At 44.1% G+C, this 21370-nt stretch overlaps 1 protein-coding gene across 4 annotated transcripts in view; it reads right to left on the bottom strand.

Annotated features, from left to right (window-relative positions):
• The window catches only part of NGF (nerve growth factor), a 49984-nt gene extending 40385 nt beyond the window's left edge, over nucleotides 1-9599 (bottom strand). For all 4 annotated transcript variants that reach the window (XM_050954392.1, XM_050954393.1, XM_050954391.1 and 1 more), the window contains exon 1: nucleotides 9471-9599. The gene's annotated coding sequence lies outside the window, so the exon portion shown is untranslated. The remainder of the gene's footprint in view (nucleotides 1-9470) is intronic.
• Nucleotides 9600-21370: the final 11771 nt, after the last annotated feature.

The following is a 21370-nucleotide window of genomic DNA, read 5'->3' as shown; positions in this document are numbered from 1 at the left end:
CAATACACTTTCCGTTTTTTATTTAGATTTCATATGGCTCTACTGAAAATAAAGAAAATGGGTGAATGAGACACAACTCTGTTAAAATCAGGAAGAGTTCTGAGGCACAATTACACACGTGATCACTTAGAAAAAAACTGTGAAATTAATGAGTTGTAAAACATCATAAAAAATAATGTTTAGACTAGCAAAACCACACTAGTTGACAGCCAGAAAAATACTCAGAGTAATAGGAAATCATCAAAGAAATAATCCCCATCCCGTTGACACTGTAATCTAACTTCCTCTGTGTGACTAAAGACTGTCAAACAGTTTAATCTTAGTTTTCCAAGCAGCCACTACATAGGAGGAATCTCTAAATAAGCTTATCCCAGCAACTTCAACACTGTAGCAACTCTTACAAATGTAGCAATTAAAAATAAATGACCAGCCACCAGAGTGAGAATCCTGACCACATTATTTCTGGAAAGGATTTGATGTTTGAATCATATCTGATTGTCATAGTTTTGATGAGGGTTGGCAAGTCGTCAATAAATAAATAAATAAATAAATAAAGCCAAAGAAATCACCTCCTGTGTGAGTGGGCAATTTTTTCTCTTTATGCTTGAAACAGTTTCCACTGAAATCAGTGGGAGTTTTGCTACTTAATCAGTGGGAGCAGGATCTGCTCTTTTACTGGCACATTGTTATGATATACCACAGCAAGGGACATGAGATTTTGGAGACAGGATTATATGTTTAAAGACTGATCTTTTGGAAGAGTTCTTTTAGAATACATTCAGTTTTCAATTTTAGAAGCTTCCTGAGCAAAGCTATAACAGTATCAACTGAATCAGAAGTTGCAGGTACCACTTTACAATCAGTGGGTTCTAGATCAGGAACATCTGAATATCACCAGGAAAATAATGTTGGGGGTTGCCAATCCAAGGAAAATGCCTTAGGTTTGACAAGCTGCAGAGCCTGTATCATACAACTTCATTGGATTTTTATTGGAGACTGTAACCATAACACAATTTTTTTTAGAGGATTCCACTGAGAAATCTGGAAAGCGTAATCATGCAATACAACTGTTCCCAGTAATGGAGAATGTGACTTTGATAGGGGTTGATATGGCCTTCTGCCAATGGGAACCACTTTACAGTAACTCTTTGAGGCTTTATGGCAAATGCAGGATCCTTGGAAAAAGAAGAAAGGATCTTTGCTAGGAGGTAAATATTTCTCTCCTCAGTGTTTGAGATGGAGTCCAAAAGGTTTCTTGTACACTGAAGCAGGGGATTTAAAGTGATATTGCTGAAGTCTGATATGCTCATTTAGGCTTTTCAAACAATCTGGTACAAAAGTTTTGATCTCGGACTCTGCTCCACCAAAATGTCATCCAGATTTGGAAATACAAAAGGCCCTGTTCTCAATATGGTAGCTTTAATTTTCACCACGAATAGCTTTATAGGACCTGAAGAAGAGCTCTGTGTAAGCTCAAAAGCTTGTCTTCACCAACAGAAGTTGGTCCAGTAAAAAGTATGACCTCACATCTTGTTTCTCCACTAAATTTGACCCTTATCTAATGCCCAGCAGTGACTTCGTATATGGCTTCCTATACAGTATAACATTCTGTGTATTGATTCTTGTGCATGGCTGAGTAGGCACGTTCATTATAAGCCCCTGTCTTCAGGTGCTTATAACTCTCAGAAAAACATAGCCTTTGGGTTCAAAAGTCTCAAGCTTGATCTTAGAATAAAGGAGGTTTTCGTGTGTGCCTTGAGAGCTCATTATAATTCTGTGACCTTTTATGCATTCTCAAAGTATGAAAAAAGTTCACATATTAAAATAATTCAGACACTTTTGAACTCTGTTAACCACTTCAAATACAGTTGTGTTTACTGAGGACTTTATTAAAGATCTACCATTTAGAATCTGCTCCTTCTCACATTTTTACTTCATTAGTTATTACTGATTTAAACAAGTGTAAGAGGAATTAATAATTCCCAATTGATGTTTAAGAGTCAAAGTTACGTATACCACACACGTGTTGCTTCGCTTGTCTTTAGGGAAATTCAGAGGCAGAGCACTTCAGCTACAGGCACACATCAATGAGTACACAGCTGGAGCCACCAGACATTGCAATAATGTCACTTTATGCACAACGCATCATAACTTGCAGTTGTAACTTGGGGGTATGTCCATACTACCCACCAGATCGGCGGGTAGTGATTTAACTATCAGGGATCAATTTATTGTGTCTCATCTAGACACGATAAATCGATCCTCGAATGCTCTGCCGTCGACTCTGGAATTCCACCAGGGTGAGAGGCGGAAGCAGAGTCGACGGGGGAGCTGCGGCTGTCGATCCTGCGCCATGAGGATGGGAGGTAAGTTGATCTAAGATACGTCAACTTCAGCTACGAGAATAGCGTAGCTGAAGTTGACGTATCTTAGATCGATTCCCCCCTAGTGTAGACCAAGCCCTTGCACATACCATATAGTATAAAACATGGATCGTAATAGCAATATAAGATGCTACTCACATAGAAAGTGGCTACATTATGCTTCCTGTAGGAAACATAACATTGGTATTTCCAGATTTTAATTGTACTTTTATCTGAGCTAGAGTAACTGAGATGCTATTTGTATTCACATAAATCTTTAGTCCTTTCTGGAACATTCCTGAGCTACTTGCCTCTATATGTGGGGGGGAGTATTAATTTAAAATGGACGAAATATTTGCTTTTTAATATGAACTTGCAGTGTGACACTATGGCCAAAAGAGCTAATGCTTGGGTGCTGTGATGGGGTGTACGAACCTCCCTCTGGGCCCAAAGGGGTCAAAGGACAATACTGGATCCAGGTAGCTCTGCCCCACCTCACCAGGCCTGCAGAGCATGCTCCACCTCGAGAGAAACCTTAAAAAGGAAAAGACAGGGGAGGAAGATAGACTTATGGTGAGGTCTCCTGAACAAGCCTCGCTGTGAGGAAGATGAGCCCAGCTGAGATTAAAGGTTTAGGTGTCTTCTTTTTTGCTATATTGGACTTGCTTGTTTTGGTCGGGGAGACAAGTGGTAGCATGTGGGCACACCAGAGTTGCCCAGCACAGCTGCCTCTCAAAGGGCTCTAGCTCAGAGGTCAGTGGTGTGGGAGGGCCCTGGCCCCCTGTGATGGGGTGTTCACCCCACATCTGCCTTGAAGAGGTTAAGGTGGCAAGGTGGGCCATTTAAGTGCCTAGGCTGCACCTGGAGGAGGACCCAGGGAGCAATGAGGACTAATTAAAGGAGGAAGCTCACCTGGACAGGAACAGGCAAGACTGGTATAAAGCTGGGTAGCTGAGGGCAGACAGGGTGGTGGCCTGGAGTCTCTCTGAGGTGAGTAAGAAAAGGGAGTTTGGCATGCAGGGAACAGTGTACCTGGAGGTGAGTGGAGAAGGAGGCTGATAGAGGTAATGTAGGAAGCAGTTCAGGGAAACAGCAATGAAGCGTGAGGCAAACCTTAGCTGCTGGTTGTAGGGTCCCTGGGCTGGAACCCAGAGAAAAGCGTGGGCCTGGGTTCCCCTATCAGCCACCGGGGAAGTGGCACCACTGAGAATCAGTGAATTGGAAGACTGCCTGGGACAGCTGATACAGAGAAACTTTGGTACACAACCGCATCCCCCACCTGGAAGGGGAAAAGTACAGTGACCAGGTGGGAGGGCCAAGGGAGCAGTTGAGGGGGGTGGAGAGAGAGATGGAGTGAGCACCCACCAGAAGGGGTGCAAGACTGTCCGAGCTAATCGCCAGCCATGGCTAGAAGGCAGCTTCAGTGGTGAGTAGAGCACCATGTGACGCTCCCCTGCCAACTGCCCTTGTTGTGAGGGTGTAACCTCATTTCCCCCCACCTCCTGCTCTAGTAAGAAGAGAGTAAGAATGTTGAAAACTCTGAAATGAGGATAAGCCACTGAAGGCCCTTCCTGCTCGGAGGAGAGAGACTGGAAACCAAGTGCACTGAGCACAAGGCTACCTGGCTCTGCTACAGATGTAAAAACAGAACTCTTAAGTAGGCATAGAGAGGTTATTTTACTTCTGTATTTGGCACTGATGCAACTACTGCTGGAATACACTGTCCATTCTCGTGTGTACAGTTCAAGAAGGATGTTAATACATTTGACAAGGTTAAGAGAAAAGCCATGAGAATGATTCAAGGAATAGAAAACGTGCCTTATAGTTACACTCAAGGATCCCAATCAGTTTAATAAAGAGACCATTAAGGGGCATCTAGATCACAATCTATAAGCACCTTCATGGGGAACAAATATTTAATAAGAGGGGTCTTCAGTCTAACAGACAAAGGTATAAAAAGATCCAATGGCTGAAAGTTTAAGCTAGACAAATTCAGACTGGAAATAAGATGTAAATTGTTAACGGGGAGAATAATTAACCATTGGAACAATTTACCAAGGGTCTTGGTGGATTCTTTATCACAATTTACCAAGGGTCTTGGTGGATACTCTATCCCCTGTCGACTCCGCTTCCGCCTCTCACCTCTCTATTTAAATCAAGATTAGTTTTTTTGTTTTTTGTTTTTTTGTTGTTTTTTTTAAAGAGATGCTGTAGTTCAGAAAGAATTATTTTGGGTAAGTTGTGTGGCCTCTGTTATACAGGAGGTCAGATTAGATCAGGGGTAAGCAACCTATGGCACGCATGCTGAAGGTGGCACGCGAGCTGATTTTCAGTGGTACTCACACTGCCCGGGTCCTGGCCACCAGTTGGGGGGCTCTGCATTTTAATTTAATTTTAAATGAAGCTTCTTAAACATTTAAAAACCTTATTTACTTTACATACAACAATAGTTTAGTTATATATTATAGACATAGAAAGAGGTCTTCTAAAAACATTAAAATGTATTACTGGCACGCGAAACCTTAAATTAGAGTGACAAAATGAAGACTCCGCACAGCATTTCTGAAAGGTTGCTGACCCCGGACTAGATGATCACAGTGGTCCCTTCTGGCGTTAGAATCTATGAACTTCAAGTGCTCTCTTGCTCTGGTATTTAAGGAAAGAGTTAATTACAGTGCCCACTTACCCTTGTCTGTTCAGCATTTCATGCCTCTCATACCACCTCGAATATTCTTTTCCTAATGCTGAAGATCCCCTTGTACCCAGAGCCCCATTATTTTCATTGCCTTTCTTTGGACCTTTATTTCAGCTGCATGTATTCCAGCTGTGATGCAGTATTCACGGCAGGGTTGTATTAACTTTTCTATAATATTTCCTTGCTATTATTTATCTCATTTTTGTTGTGCATTTGGCAGATGTCTGTCTTGAGCATCCCATGCTGACAATGAAAATCTTCCTTTGACTTTACTTACAAAATTCATCACTATATACAGATGACCTTTTTTTTCCAGCATGCAGAACATTGCATGACTCTCCTGAATTACAGCTGCCCTCAAATTGACCTATTATATAGTTTTGTTAGTAGTTTTCTGCAATTCTTTAGTCATAATCCTCCCTGCTCTTGAATAAATATTTTTTGTACCCTGGTATGAACCTCTTTTTACAGTGAATAAATGAATGCATATTGCCTATATCATTCATTTTTCTTTGCCATTAGTCTTTAAGCCAGTAGTTCTCAAACTTTTGTACTGGTGACCCCTTTCATATAGCAAGCCTCTGAGTGCGACTCCCTCCCATATTAAAAAGTGTTTTTAATTTATATTTGATACCTTTATAAATGCTGGATGCAAAGCAGGGTTTGGGTTGGAGGCTGATGGCTCATAAGCCCCCATGTAATAACCTTGTGACCCCCTGATGGGTACTGACCCCCCCAATTTGAGAACCACTGCTTTAAACAAACCAAATACAGTTGGTATAATTTTACCATCAATGAATTAACAGCCTGTATTAAAGATTTTTTTTTTAAAGTGAGCTTTGTGTTCTGCAAGACCACACAGTATTTTACATGTTAAAATAATTAGTGTAAATGAGACTCAGACCCTATGGCCTCTTTGCAGCACTTTGGCAGTGTGAAAGGACCTTAATGTAATTTCCACCCATTTTATAGCCTCTCTTTGCTGCCAGTATGGTGTAAACAAGCCTTTCTACAAATGAGAATAAGGCCCATGTGCTCTCAATGTGTGTACACAAATCATGCTAATGGGGTTTATGAAGTCATATCTAGAGCAGAAATGGTTCTGTAGTGTTTGACTACATTGAGTCCTGCACTGAGGCTTGATTTTTTTTAAAGGTACTTAGGCACCTAACTCCCATTGATTGAGGTTCCAAAAGTAGATTTTACTGAGCTTTATTTTTACAGGAACTTGGGGAGGAGTTAATTTAAAAGGTAGAGTTAAAACCTATGAATTTTTAGGGCACTTAACTTGGGAAAATATTTTTCATAGCATGATTTGGCTCTTTTCTGTTCCACAAGTTGCAATTCTTGCCGGGGATCCTTATGGAGTTCAAATCTTATGTTTCTAATGGATGAACTGTCTTCCATGTAGAAAACGCTTCAGTAGGTAGATCCCATCTACTTCACAAGTTTCTCCAGTATTCTCTGGTTCATTGCCTTAGTTACTTCTTGCTAGTGGATGAATGTTTCCATTCTTATGGATGGTCTACATTGCCTATACGAGTTCCTGTTCCTTCAAGAGGCCAGATTTTCAGCTGGCATAAATTGGTGTATTTACACTAAAGTCACTCATTCAATCTAGCTGAGAATTTGGTCTACTATCTGCATGTGGGTCAGGCTGGTATCAGTTCCCAGTGCCTTCAATCTCATTATAAGCAGAAAATCCAACAGGACACTAAGCCAGAGCTTTTACTCCGCTTCCATTTGGGGAATTAATTCTAGACCATTGCATCTTTTAATATTTAGCCTATAGTAAAATCAACTATTTCCATCTCAAATGATGACCATTCCAGCAGCAGATTTTCCCCCGAAAGTGTTAGGGCTAAAATTACTCCTCAACAACGGACTGAACACAGTATTGCAAGACTTGCTGGAGGAAACTTAGAGAAACATCTCTGTCCCTGGTTTTTAGAAGTGGATGTGTATAATGGGCTCTATTGTTCATCACAGATGTATACACGCACATAGATGTGCAAACATCATTAAAGCTGTTCATTAATGAAATCTAGAGCAATTTCTACATTTTATCAAATAAAGCCATTACACTCATGGTGATGAGATGGCAACTGCCAGCAGAGGTCACCATTGCTTTAGATGGTTTGAAAGATCCAGGCTTCATTTGCTTTTGTAGGGCAGAGATTTTAATGACACTCAAATCTCTATTTCCACCAATATTGGACTGATTTTATTGGTGGTGAGATTTAATTTCAATCTTCTACTACAGACTGTATTTCAGGTGTAAGTATTGTAGTAGGAAGAGTTGGTCCTAAAATAACTACAAAACTGTATTACTGCCTTAAAACTACAAGTATATAATTCCCCAATACATGTAAGAATAGCCTTTATAATTTAAACTAGAAGAGGTGGTCAGAATGCAAGAAATGTTGATTAAAATGTATTAGGATTTTCAAATATTTTTAAAAAATTTTTATTTCTTAAACTCAAATTAAGAGTAAAAGGGAGCATCATATACATGACCAAAGCAAGTGGAGTCATATATGAGCTTTTGCAATCTAATCTACTTATTAATACTCTGCTGCAGCCTCCACTTTGCACAGCTTCAGTCCCTACATGTGCCCCAGCCATACCTCTTCTATTCGCTACTTACAGGAAGGGCAGTTAGCATAACACTGACCTCCAAAAACATGTTCAGTTTTTCTAAACACAAATTTTGATGCACATTTTAAAGCAAGTGGGTAATGATTGTGATGAATTAGGGTTCCAACTATTTTTATTTAATACATGTGACGGAATAAGCCGTTGTGCTTTGTGTAACTCTTAACTGAAAGCCCAAGAACACAGCTGAGAAGAGGAATTCTTAAATTTTGAGTGAAGAAATTAAGGTTGCGTAGCTAACAAGCAGAGAAAGTAAATGAGCAATATAGTCATCACTACTTCCTCTGCGATTACATTGTGAAATAGATAGATCCCTTTAGGGTGAGTTGTCTGCATTTCTCAAGTTGTTGAATAACTCCTACTACTTTGCATATACTCAACTGAAAAGTTACTTTCTTGCTGTATGATCTCTCCAGATCCTGCTGAGATTTATTATATAATGACTCAAGCATTTGAGGGCCAAATCCTGCTTCTCTTACTCATTTGGACAGTCTGTTTAATTTGGCCATTGATCCCATTGTTGCAGTCCTCTTGAGAAAGTACTAACACCACAGCAGGCTTGTGAGTTTGACACACATGACATAGCAGTTAACAGAGTTGTTGTTTTAAAGGAACTTCTTTCTGTAATGTATGCAGCAACTCAGAACTGTAACCAATGTGCACTTAGGCAGGACCCTCAGATGACTGTCTTGGGGTGCAGAGGAGAACTCATGCATTTTGTTTTAGCATGTATCAAAAAGTACCCAAGAGGCTTTACTGCGCTACGCTTCAAGGCATGAAAACACCCATGAATTATTTTCCTAACAGTTACAGAGCAACTTCCAAGTTGTGGCAACTTGGAAAAACCAGCCTGACAAGCAAGCTTACTAATTTTTTCCCTAAAAGTTCTGGAGCATATAATAAGAATTTAAAGAGAAGGAAGAAACCCCTAAAGTGCGCACAAACTTTATCAAGGTACATTTTGTTCTGAGCTCCCCAATTCTCTTTACCTTTTCCTGACTGGGGTCCCCAACTCTGTCTCCCTGATTAGTGTCTCTTCTATATAAAACAGCTTTATCACCAAATACAAATCAATAAACAGTTTCATCCTATCACAGCAAGCAGACAACAAAGAGTTTGTAAGCTTTTCCATGTGAACTTAGAGAATTTATATCTCTGGTGAACTGCTGCTTCTGCCAATGTCTGATAGCCTTGAATCAATTCTGCTCAGTTTCACACCATAATTCAGTTCTGATAATGAACATTTTCTGAACTAAGGTAGGATTGTTTTAGGAAAAATGTGTTGAAAGTTAAATGAGCCTAATTCCCTGAAACTAGCAGGGTAATGGTGATTTCTTAGAGGTATCTGTGAACATTAAATTAGTCTGATTTACCTAGGTGGAAACAGATGAGAGAGAATCCTTGTATTTGTCTAAGACTGGGCTGCTCTGCAAGGATGTCACAGGTTTTTAACTTAGTCACAAACACTTATTGAAGCCTTCCAGATAAGGATGATGTCCAACTCATATTAGGTACATTTTAAGTCTCAATACACCAACCAAAATATGGGAAAAAATATCAGCCTTTTTGCATAAATGTTACTTTCTAGTCACAGCCAGTATAATCCATCTTTCAAACACATCTGGACTGCCCCATCCAGGAGGATAAGGATCAGAGTATACCAAAACCATATTTGCTAAATATAAAAATCCCAAACTTCTACAACAACCATTGTGATTGCTTTGTGAAAGCCCTTTGATCAGAGTGTTGTCACTCACCTCCGAGCTGTACTCTGAACACCACTGGGAGATGGAATCCTAAGGAATGCCCAAGCTGTTCTGTAGACCGTAGTATCCTAGTTTGTGGACACTTTCCCAAATCAGATGAGCCATTCACACACACTCTGCTTCTCCAGCCTTATTCACTGCTCTGAGGGGTGAGAGCAGCACTGACTCATATTAGATTCAAGCTCCCCCTGGGTCCTAGTGCCTGAAAATCAGAGAGCTGCATTGATTCAGGAAACCAGCCTTTGGCTCAGAGCCTAAACCCATGCAGAGATGCACAGATGTGCAGTGGAAGTTTCTAAGTGTGTGCACAGACTCTGTAGGAATATACACAATAAATATTAAGTGGGGCCAGGGACTCCCCACTGCATAAATCCAACACTTTATTCTCAGCTACAGTAAGTGATTTTAAAATGTATATTAGCTTCTGGTCTGCATCTTAGTTCCTGCTTCCTGCACTGTACACTGATCTTGGTCTTAAAGGAGCTGCATGTATGTAGAGGTACCATCCCAGCTCCCTGTGGGATGAGTCCTTATAGCAATGGCTCATAGTGTCCCTCACGGCATTCTGCTAAGCCAGGGATATTGCTGGACAAAAGCCAAGATTACATTGCACCATAAAGGGAGATACAGGGAGGTTTCTCTTAATTCTTTGTGTGTAGAAGGATTAAATGCATTGAGAAATTAATAGTGTTTCAGGCACTGAGTATTCTGTCACCAGTGTTTGGGAGGGATACTGAGAAATACAGAGAAGAAAGGCAAGAGGAACTCTGGAAAATCTTGTAGAAGAGTTATAGACAGACCCCAGAAAAAATGAACCCACTCCAAGAATCTTTTAACAAATCCCCGGTTTGGCCACTTAGGACTGCATTTGCCATTCTGCTGCATGGAATGGCCCTTGGAGCTTCCCAGAGACAGGAGGGATAGAACTTGGATGTTCTTCTTCAAGAGCTTGTTCATGTCAATTCCAGTCAAGTGTGTGCACATGCATGATGGCCAGAAGATTTTTCCATTAGCAGCATCCGTCGGGTTGGCCGGGGCGCCCCCTGGAGTTGCGCCCTCATGGCACCTAATATATAGCCCTGCTGACCCACCCACTACCTCTACAGTTCCTTCTTACCACCAGTGCCAGTGGCTGGAACTTCCCTTAGCTCTTGCTCAGCAAGTTTCTTCATTATTTTGTGTATATAGTTAATGATTGGTAGTACTCCAGTTAAAGTTTAGTATAGGAGTGGGGGGGTGTTCCCCCCCCCAATCCAGCCTCAGCGCCATGGCATGCTATGGTCCCTGGGATTTAAGAACTGCGTGGTTTGCACCAAGCGCATGCCTAAGAGTGATACGCACTCGTCGTGTCTTAGGTGCCAGAAGGAGACCCATCAAAAAGATCGTTGCAAGATCTGCCGTGAGTTCCGCTCGAGAACACTTAAAGAATGGGAACGGCGGCTGAAGGTGGTTCTCAGAGAGGCAGCCCTGTGCCCCTATTCTGACTCCAGCTCGAGAGATCCGACCCCTACAGCAGCGTCCTCGACGTGGAGCACCCTGGCGCCGTCGGCGACTTCAGCGCCGAGGAAGGACTCCTCCAGGGACACTCGGCACTGACATGGCTCCTCACGGGGCCAAACTGATAGTAGGCACCACTTCCACTCGCCAGTTACTCAAAAGAAGAAAAAGCCAGATGACCGTTTTCCCCTGGCTAAGCCTCGAAGTGTGACCCTAGGCAGGCCACTCCTCGGCATCTCCTTCCGGGGCCATGTCAACCCCTGTCTAGATGAGGCAGTTGAGTCCAGCTCCACCCAGGAGTGAAAGTAACTTAAAGGACTTGCTGGTACTCCAGAGTCCTGTGGAGGGGAAGGGGCCTCAACCGGAAGAGGCGTGGCCTCTATCAAAAGAGGTGGGGCCTTTAAATCCCTGGGCTTTAAATCAGGATTTAAAGGGCTTGGGGATTCAGCTGAAGCTAGGAGCCGGGCCCTTTAAATCACCCCCGGAGCTACCAGCCAGAGGTGGCTGGGAGCCCTGGGGTTTGGGCAGGAGTGAAAAGTAATTTACATTTCTTATCCATATGGTCCAATTGCAAGCAACCCGCGTCTCCTACATACTTCATGGATCCCTCCCACCGCATGACATAGAGAAAATAAAGCTACTATTACTACTACCAGGACTGTCTGTAATAAAACTTTACTATTGGAATAAGCCTGAAAAAGTGAAAACTCAGTCACATTTTTCTCCGCGTCTTCCCTCCTCCTCCAGCTAGGCTGTGGACACTAGGCTCCATGCTTTTTCCCTGCCTGGCACTGAGCAGCAGCTGCAGGGCCTTCCCTCTAGCTTGCAGCAGGGAACAGGGAGACTGGCTGAGGGAGAGAGAAACCTGCCTCCTGCGTAAGAACAGTTTAAACTCAGCTGTTCCTTGCACGGTTCAGTAACATTTCAAAGAGGATTTGCAAGCAGTTTGGTCATCACAACCATGATCCTTCCTCTGCTGGGGAGGGAATGGGATAGATTTGAACTTGGAAATGGTTCAATATTTTGATTGTGTTTTTTGTGTATAGGAGATCCCCTCATCCCAGGGGCAGCAAAGAACTGCCCCTGCCATGGTCACACACACCCTCCCCTCCCCCACCACCCCTGCAACAGCAACTGGAAGTGAAATTAACAAGGATGCCAGAAACCAGTCCTAACCCCGAGGGCTGAACCGCTCAGGAAACAGCTGAGTTTAAACTATTCTTATGCAGGGGGCAGGCTTCTCCCTCCCTCAGGCAGTCTCCTTTTCTTACCAGTCCTCCATACCGGCCCGTACCTACTTACTTTCACCTCTGGCCCCACCTCTATCTCTGGCGCCTAAAGAGCAGTTTCAGCTCCCGTCCATGCCGGAAGCATACCAGGCTGCCAGAGATCTCCTCCACCTGACGGTACCTTTTTCGCCTGCCAAGGAGGTACCCTCAGCGCTGACGGAGCTCCGTCCTCCAGTGAATTCTAAGGGAAAGCTGCTATGATGTCAAGGTGCTCCCCTTCGCCTTGTCCGTTGACACCTACATGCTCCGACAGAGAGCCTTCTCATTCCCTGAGCTCTCGACATTTGAGGCACCAAGGATTGGCTCCTCCACGGTCTTCAGTGTCTGAGACCTTGGAGTCGTAGTCCGACTCCTATTGCTCAAGTAGGAGCAGAAACCGTAGAGTGAGGTCGGGCAGAGATGGAAGGGAGCATCAGGAGTGACCTCTGCAGTGGCAGAACCTGCCTCAGTGGCCCTTCTGGACTTCCTGGGCTTATCACCAGGGCCAGGGAGGAATCCAGGGCCCACGTTCAGCAATGTCTTCAGTTGCTTCTGCCACTGTTGTGCTGCATTCTGCTGTGCATACGCACCCGGCACTTACAGTCCCAACGCCATTCCTCTATGACACTGTGTTCAGCTCCGACTTTGGAACTGACCTTTGTGACGGTGACATATCCATCTCCCACACCTGCACCATTGTTGATGTCGACCTTGATGCAGGCACCTACAGCCCAGGTGCTGATGCCAGCACATGGCCCCCCGGCACCTGTGAGCTTGCCGATGCAACTCCCTCCTGTGAGACTGATGCCAACATTGACTACGACGCCTATGGTTCTGGCACCAACATTGGCACCACTTCCTTCAGTGCTGCCCTGGGAGTCATGTGACCTGTCCAGGGCAGATGGCAGGGAGCTTCCACCACTGGTACACGCTTCCTCCTCTTCGCCACTGGACGAAGCATTGGCAGGGACGTCCAGAGTTCCTGCATTAGAGGACAACAGAGTTCTGCAGCAGTTGTTTCACAGGGCTGCCCAAGGTTTGGGCATCAAGGCTGAGGAAGTGGTTGAGGACACGGATCCCATGGTGGATATTCTAGCATCCTTGGGGCTTTCACAGGTAGCATTACCCCTCATAAAGATGGTGGTGGACCACGTCTATGGCAGATGCCAGCATCCCTGCCACCCACTGCCAAACGTAATGAGCACCGGTATTTCGTCCCTTCCAGAAGCTTTGAGCATCTCTACTCCCATCCGCCTCTGGACTTGCTGGTCGTTGATGTGGCTAACCTGCGGGAGAGACAAAGTTTCCAAGGTCCTTCCCCAAAGAATAGGGATGCTAAATGCCTGAACCTCATGAGTAGAAAAATCTACTGTACTGGTGGTTTGCAACTCTGTATTGTTAACTAGCAGGCCATTGTGAGCAGGCACTTTTATAATACCTGTGCTTCCATGGCTGAGTTCATGGAGCTTGTCCCTTCGGACTCTCAGTCAGAGTTTACTGCCTTGGTGGAAGAAGGGAAATTTAGTCTTCCATGCTTCACTGCAGGCAGCCTTAGACACTGCAGACACTGCCACAAGAGTCATGGCAACAAGGGTGGCTATGCAGCGGGGGGCCTGGTTGCAAGTCTTAGGATTACCCTACGAAGTCCAACAAACAATTCAGAACCTCTCATTTGAGGGTGAGGCTCTGTTTTCAGAGAAGACAGACAAATGGCTCCACAGCCTAAAAGATTCCCAAGCCACCCTCAGATCCTTGGGCTTGCATACCCCCGCTACACAGCAGAGACACTTCCACCCACAACTCCTCAAAGGTTCCAGCAGCAGAACTGCAGGACAATTCTGGTTGGAGGAACAGGAACAGTAGGAGAAAGCAACATCCCTTCGCTAATCAAGGCCAGCCCAAAATGCCCTCTGGGCCTAAACCGGCCTTTTGAAAGACGGTGCACCAGACCAGAGACTGGATTCACCTCGCCTTACCTTTTCCTCCTAACTATCCCCTTTCTACCATGCATGGTCCCGTATAACTTCGGACTGCTAGGTGCTTCGCATGGTAGAGAGGGAATACTCCATCCAATTCTGTGCCCTCCCGCCCTTTCACCCCTCTTCCCTGTTCCTCTTCAGGGACCCTTCTCACAAGCAACTTCTCATTCAGGAGGTGCAGTTGCTTCTAGCACTGGGGTGGTGGAGGAAGTTCCACTGGAACACAGGAGCGAGGGTTTCTATTCCCACTATTTCCTAATCCTGAAGGCCAAAGGAAGCCTCAGGCCTATCCTGGACCTGTGTGACCTCAACAAGTTTGTGAGGAAACTCAGGTTCCGCATGTCTCCCTGACCTCCATTATTCCTTCACTGGATCCAGCAGACTAGTATGCCACTTTCGACTTGAAGGACGCGTATTTTCACATAGTGATTGCTCACAACCACAGAAAGTTCCTCAGGTTTGTGGTAAATGGTTCCCATTACCAATTTACTATCCTCCCTTTCGGCCTGTCAGCGGCACCTCGAGTCTTCACCAAGTGCATGGCAGTCGTCACTGCTTTTCTGCAGAAACATTAGATACAGGTGTTCCCATACTCGACGACTGGCTGATCAAAGGCCGATCCAGGGCTCAGGTGGCATTCATCAGAGCCACCTTCAAGAATCTGGGTCTCCTATTGAATGAAACAAAATTGACTCTGTCCTCAGTCCAGAGGATAGAGTTCATAGGCACAGTTCTGGATTCAACCCAAGCCAGAGCATTCCCCTCGCAGACGAGATTCCAGGCCCTCAGCGCCATGATCCAGGGACTCAGGCAGTTCCCCACCACCACCGCGAGAAATTGTCTCAAACTTCTTGGCCACATGGCGGACTGTACGTACGTGGTTCGGCATGCCAGACTCAGGCTTTGGCCGCTTCAGTCGTGGCTTGCATCAGTGTAGAGACCTGCCAGGGACAGCTTGGACAAGACTGTGACCCTGCCTCGTCCTGTCCTCGACTTGCTCCTGTGGTGGATGGACGCTCAGCAGGTGTGCTCAGGAGTCCCCTTTGCTGCCCCACAGCCATCCCTGATGCTAGTGACGCAAGCGTCAGACTTGGGGTGGGGAGCTCATCTGGGGGACCATAGGACGCAGGGCATCTGGTCACACACAGATCTCAGGCTTCATATCAATATCAGGGAGCTCAGGGCGGTACGCCTAGCATGTCAGTCATTCCACCCGTATCTAGCAGGCCAATGTGTATCGGTCATGACGGACAATGCGACCGTGATGTTCTGTGTCAACAACAGCATGCTACTCTCCCCTGTGCCAGGAAGTCCACAAGTTATGTATTGAGCACTCAGTCGATCTAAAGGCGTCATACCTTCCAGGGGTCCAGAACGAGCTGGCAGACTGCCTCAGCAGATCTTTTCACAGCCACTAGTGGTACCTGCACCTGGATGTCGCATCTTCGCTCTTCCAGAGGTGAGGTTGTCCCCTGACCGACCTCTTCGCCACATGACGCAACAGGAAGTGTCAGCAGTTCTGCTCCTTACAGTCCTGGCTCCAGAGCAGACGTGTTCCTCGTCCATTGGGTGGGGACCGATTCTATACGTCTTCCCACCCATACCCGCTCATCCACAAGGTCCTGCTCAAGATCCGCAGAGACCGGGCTCGGGTCATTCTAATAGCACCAGCCTGGCCCCACCAGCATTGGTACACGTCTCTCCTAGACATGTCAGTCGGATCCTCAATTACTCTGCCGCTCTTCCCAGACGTTCTCACACAGGATCACGGGTGGCTCCAGCACCTGAACCTGCAGTTGCTACATGTCACAGCCTGGAGGCGCCATGGCTGAATACGTTCAACCTCTCTTGTTCAGAACAAGTCAGACAGGTTCTCTTGAGTAGTAGGAAACCCTCCACTAGGGCCATGTACCTGGCCAAGTGGAAGAGATTTTTGATCTGGTCAGCTCAGCGTGACTTTTCCCTGGTGCTAGCCTCAGTGCCCCAGATTTTAGAATACCTTTTCTGCCTAAAGCAAGAAGGTCTCTCCTTGTCTTCCATAAGAGTACATCTAGCTGCCATCTTGGCTTTCCACCCAGGGGTACAGAGCCGCTCAGTTTTTGCTAACCCCCTGGTTAGTCACTTCCTGAAGGGCCTTGACAGGTGTACCCACACGTCTGCCAACCGGTTCCTGCTTGGGACCTTAACTTGGTCCTCTCTAGGCTCATGGGGCATCCCTTCAAGCCTCTAGCAACATGCTCCCTGCTCCACCTCTCCTACAATTTCGCGTTCCTGGTGACAGTAACTTCAACTCGGAGGGTGTCTGAGCTCAGGGCTCTAACATCTGAGCCACCCTACACTGTGTTTTTTAAGGACAAAGTTCAGCTCAGGTCTCATCTGGCCTTCCTCCTGAATGTGGTATCACAGTTCCACATCAACCAAGACATTTCCTCCCAGTTTTCTACCCCAAGCCTTATGCGACTAGCAGGAGGGGAGGCTCCACACTCTTGACATCCACAGAGTGCTGGCCTTTTACGTCGAAAGGATGAAACCATTCAGGAAGTCAATACAGCTCTTTGTCGCAATAGCGGACAGGATGAAGGGCCAGCCTGTTTCGATACACCGCATTTCATCATGGATTGTGGCCTGTATTACTGAGTGCTACAGTCTAGCAGGGATCCTAGTGCTCCCTATAATGGCGCACTCTACAAGGGCACAAGCTTCATTAACAGCTTTCCTGCCTCAAGTCCCCACCCAGGAAATTTGCAGAGCAGTGATGTGGTCATCAATACACACTTTTGCCCCACACTAAGTAATTACTAGGCAGGCCAGAGATGATGCGGCCTTCGGTAGAGCAGCACTCCAGTCACTGGACAGCTCCGACCCCATCTTCTAAATTTGCTTGGAAGTCACCTGAGTGGAATCAACATGAATAAGCACTCGAAGAAGAAAAAACAATTACTCACCTTCTCGTAACTGTTGTTCTTTGAGATGTGGTGGTGTTGTCCATTCCAGTACCCACCCTCCTACCCCTCTGTCGGAGTAGCCGGCAAGAAGGAACTGAAGGGGTGGTGGGTTGACAGGGCTATATATGAGGTGCCATGAGGGCGTGACTCCAGGGGTGTCCAGGGCAACCCGACGGATGCTGCTAAGAGAAAAATCTTCTGGCCCTCATGCATGTGCTCACGCACACACCTGATTGGAATGGACATGAACAACACATCTCGAAGAACAACAGTTATGAAAAGGTGAGTAACCGTTTTTTCCTCCTCCAACATATCGTCCCCTACCATTTGGCTGCTACACATTTTAGTAGTATAGGAATTATCACACATTTTAGCACTTCTAATTTCATTCAGCAGATGGCAGTGGTGTGAGGAGAGGCATGTTTCTTTAAATCCATCTCAGGAAACTGTATAGGCAAGAGGGAGATAGGGAAGATTCTAGATAGAAGCTGTGCAGTAAAACAGAGGGTATGTCTATACTATGGAGATTATAATGGCATAACTATGCAACATAACTTTGTAGTGAAGATGCAGCCTACACTGCAAGAAAGTATTTTTTCTGAACACCACCTCCCCAAACAAAGTTAGTTATCTCGATGGAAGCCCTCTTCTGTCAACATAGTTGCATCTACACTGGGGGGTGGGTTTGTTGGCATAACTACATAAGCCAGGGATTTCATACCCTTGGCCATGCTGATATTATATTTCAATGTAGACCAGGCCAGAGCTAGGCTAGTTTTAGGGATACTGTTTTCTTATTCTAATAAAGTTCCTTGTTCAGCATCAAAAGAAATTTAATTAACTGACTCTTTAAATGGTGTACATAAGCACTTGCCAGCCTTTTAAAAAAACATCTTGGTGTATTAATAAGATTAGCAGACAAATTTACTATTCCTTTCATAGGGTGGGGCACACTGAAAACTCCAGTTGTGGAGCCCCCACATAGTTGGTGTCAATATAAAATTGTTGTAAAATCCTTAAGGAAATTGTAATACAAAGTGCTTAGTAAAAAATACAGGAACTGCTGTCCCCAGAGCCAGATTCAGTTTGGTTTGTCTTTTTTCTAAAAGAAAAGTGATTTCCCACACAAGGTACTCACCACAGGTGAAACGCTGAAGTTATCGTTGAGTCTGCATTCAGGTGGACTGCCATCTGATTCAGTGGGAGTTTTGCCTGGACATAGGTGTCAGGATTTGGCCTCCTGTTCATATTTCACTGTAGAAGTGTGAGGCTATACTTGTGGTGAAAATTTTTATTGCTCAGCTAGAAACTGCTCATATTAAATCTTTATACTGGAAAATCTGAAAAACCATTTTGAGCAGCCTTGAAACAGATACAAAAAGACCTCTTTTTCTGTATAAAACTAAGTGAACCTTTAATCTAAATTTTAGTGCTCAGAATTTCTGCAATGGATTTCATAACAGGAGCGACCCTGTTTTCCTGCAAAATCAGTATAGACTCTGATAACCTTCTTCCCGGGTTAATCTTGTATTTACATCAATTTCATTATCACTGATGTCCGATGAGGTACAAGCCTTTTTTAACCTTGCCATCCTCAAGTTCACAACATAAGCTGGTGGACCTGAACAAAAAAGATAATTGAAATCTCCCTTGACAAAGGCCAATCCACTGTTCGTCAAATTCCCATCACGTCCCAAATAAATTTAACCTCTGGGCTTCTGAAGTAGGTGAACCCTCAGGGCACAGCTGCAATAATTACTAATTAGAATCCCAAGTGGACTGCTGTCTCTGAGCTGAACTGCAGTTGTTGTCCAGAAGTCATGCATCTCTTCTTTCAGCATTGGCTCAAACCACTAGTTAGGGGGAAATTCTTGTTTCATGAATGGACAGTTAGCCTTACTTCTCTCATTAGTTGGAGGTTTGTTTGTTTTAAATCTGGATATGAATTCACTCTTCATGAAAGTGTGATGCTGATAGCTTTAATCTGAACTAGAGCAGGGTGGTGTTCTTGAATCAGCTGAATCATTGGATAAAGTCAAAAATAGGCACATGCCCATTGTAACAGGATTTAAAAGGGCAAAGCTGCACTTGTCAATTCAATTTGTTACTCAAATATTCCCTAGATTGTTGGAATATCAGAATTGTTAAATCCAAAAAAGAAAAGCAGTGTTGTCCAGCATCCATGAATACAGCCAAAATACTTTGTGTGTTACTGAGACAGACTCTTTAACTATATGCCAGGCTGATGAACAGAACTAGATGAAGTAAGAAAAAGACTTACTTGTTAGCCAGTGTTCTTGAAAGCAGCGTCAAAGTGAAGTGACCTAGAACGCCAGTTCCCTTAGTGCATCTCTTTCTGCTTCAGAGCTTGACAGGTTCCTTCACTCAGACTAATGCTATGCTTCTTTCACTGGTGTTTTATTTTTGATGTTTAAATGGTCTGAGACCCTGATTTAAAAAACAACAAAAAAAAACTAGCTGCTTATCCCTTCTCTAGCTAGCTAGAGAAATATTCCCAATCTATCCTGAGTCCTTCTCATTTCATATAGTTCACATTAGTGGGGTGTTCTGGTCAGGCCATAATGCCCTCAGCAAAATAAGTTTTTCTCAGAAATACAAACCACATTCTGGTAAAACCATATAGCCAAATTTCCAATGATGCCTCAACTCAGCCCCTAAATTTGTTCTTGCAATTTTGCACATAATTTTTTTTGTCATGCATACAGCTTTTGCATCTGCACCTAGAGTTTTATGCATGCAGAAATATATTGGTGCAAATTCAGAGCTCACATTTGATAATTTAATCCCTTTGATAAACTTTGTTTTTCCCTCAGGACTGTCAGATCATGAGATTTGAAAAATGAAGCGTATTTTAATGAAGCTGGACACATTATCCTAACCAAGGGTCCTTAGTGATGTAGGAGGCAGTTCCTATTATGCAGTATTTTGGCCACCAGCCACAGCAAAAGACTCTCCTGCATTCTAATAATGCCTTCTTTTCCCCTGAGACTGACTTTACATTTCTTGCTGTGAAATTCTCAATTCCATATGGGAACAGAAACTGTAAGCACAAAAAAGACAGTGAAATGAGCCCCCCAGAGAATCAGATGCATTTGGAGTATCTCCTAAAACTCTCAGGGAGGGAATGAGGATAATAGCTATTCTTTTTTAATTCCAAAAATATATATCCTTGTTAGTGTTCTGGGGGCAAGGGAGGGTCTCCTCCCTACAGTCAGTTACATTCATTGCTCCCCCTTCTTTTTGTTAGTTAGTATCCGTTTTTTGCATATGAAGCTTCTATACAAAAGAATTAGAAGCGTTGCCTTAACTGTGAGTGCAGATTTCTTTAAACACCATAAATGGTACTTTGAGTATGAGCTATAGTCTACATTATCCACTAAAAATTTATCTTCTCCAAATAAGTAAAGGAATTTCTGGAAAATAATAATGTTGAGATGAATATATTCTGTTTTGTGTAAACTTGTCTGAAGGCCTCAGTTCTAAACCTGGATAATCTTGAATGAGATACCACACAACAAATTCTGTTTCCATTTCACATACAGTAGAGGAAGAATTGGAGTCAGGAAATAGATGTTTTGTTTTGACTGTTTTGCCTCAGAGCCAGAAAGTGTACTACGAGAGAGAAACTATTTCCTATCAGTGAAATGCATTCTGTAGTATTACAGTATAGTACCACGATTAAGAGAGAAATTATTACAGAAAATCAGGAGGTCACTCATGAGTTATATATAAATAGGTCATATAAGCCAACTCATTACTGATTTGCTGTAGAGCTCAGTGTCCTGTAAATATTGTCTTAACTGTTTCTGCCATATGAGTTCTTGCTGAAATCAATAATACATGGAATTCAGCTGGGGCACAATCAGAAAATTGATCCATCCTGGATTAATTTATAGTATATTGCAGGTCAGACCAAGTAGTGCTAGAAATATTCAGAGCTGGTGAATTATGCAAATGATCGCTGCTAGGCTTATTCTTTTTTCTTGTGTGGAAGGGCACAGAAGGAATGCACTGTCTTGTTGTTGTTTATAAGAAAAAAATCTCAAAGACCAGGGGAAAAGAGCACCGAGTTTAGTAAAGGCAAAATGTGTGTTGACTGTACAAGTGCAGTAACACCAACTGAAACCTACCCCAACAGGGGGCAGGGATAGCTCAGTGGTCTGAGTATTGGCCTCCTAAAC

Source organism: Gopherus flavomarginatus, chromosome 5 (assembly GCF_025201925.1).
Source record: "Gopherus flavomarginatus isolate rGopFla2 chromosome 5, rGopFla2.mat.asm, whole genome shotgun sequence".
NCBI classification, from domain to species: domain Eukaryota; kingdom Metazoa; phylum Chordata; order Testudines; family Testudinidae; genus Gopherus; species Gopherus flavomarginatus.
Note: the sequence above shows the minus strand (reverse complement) of the source record. Positions and strands in the feature narration are given on the sequence as shown.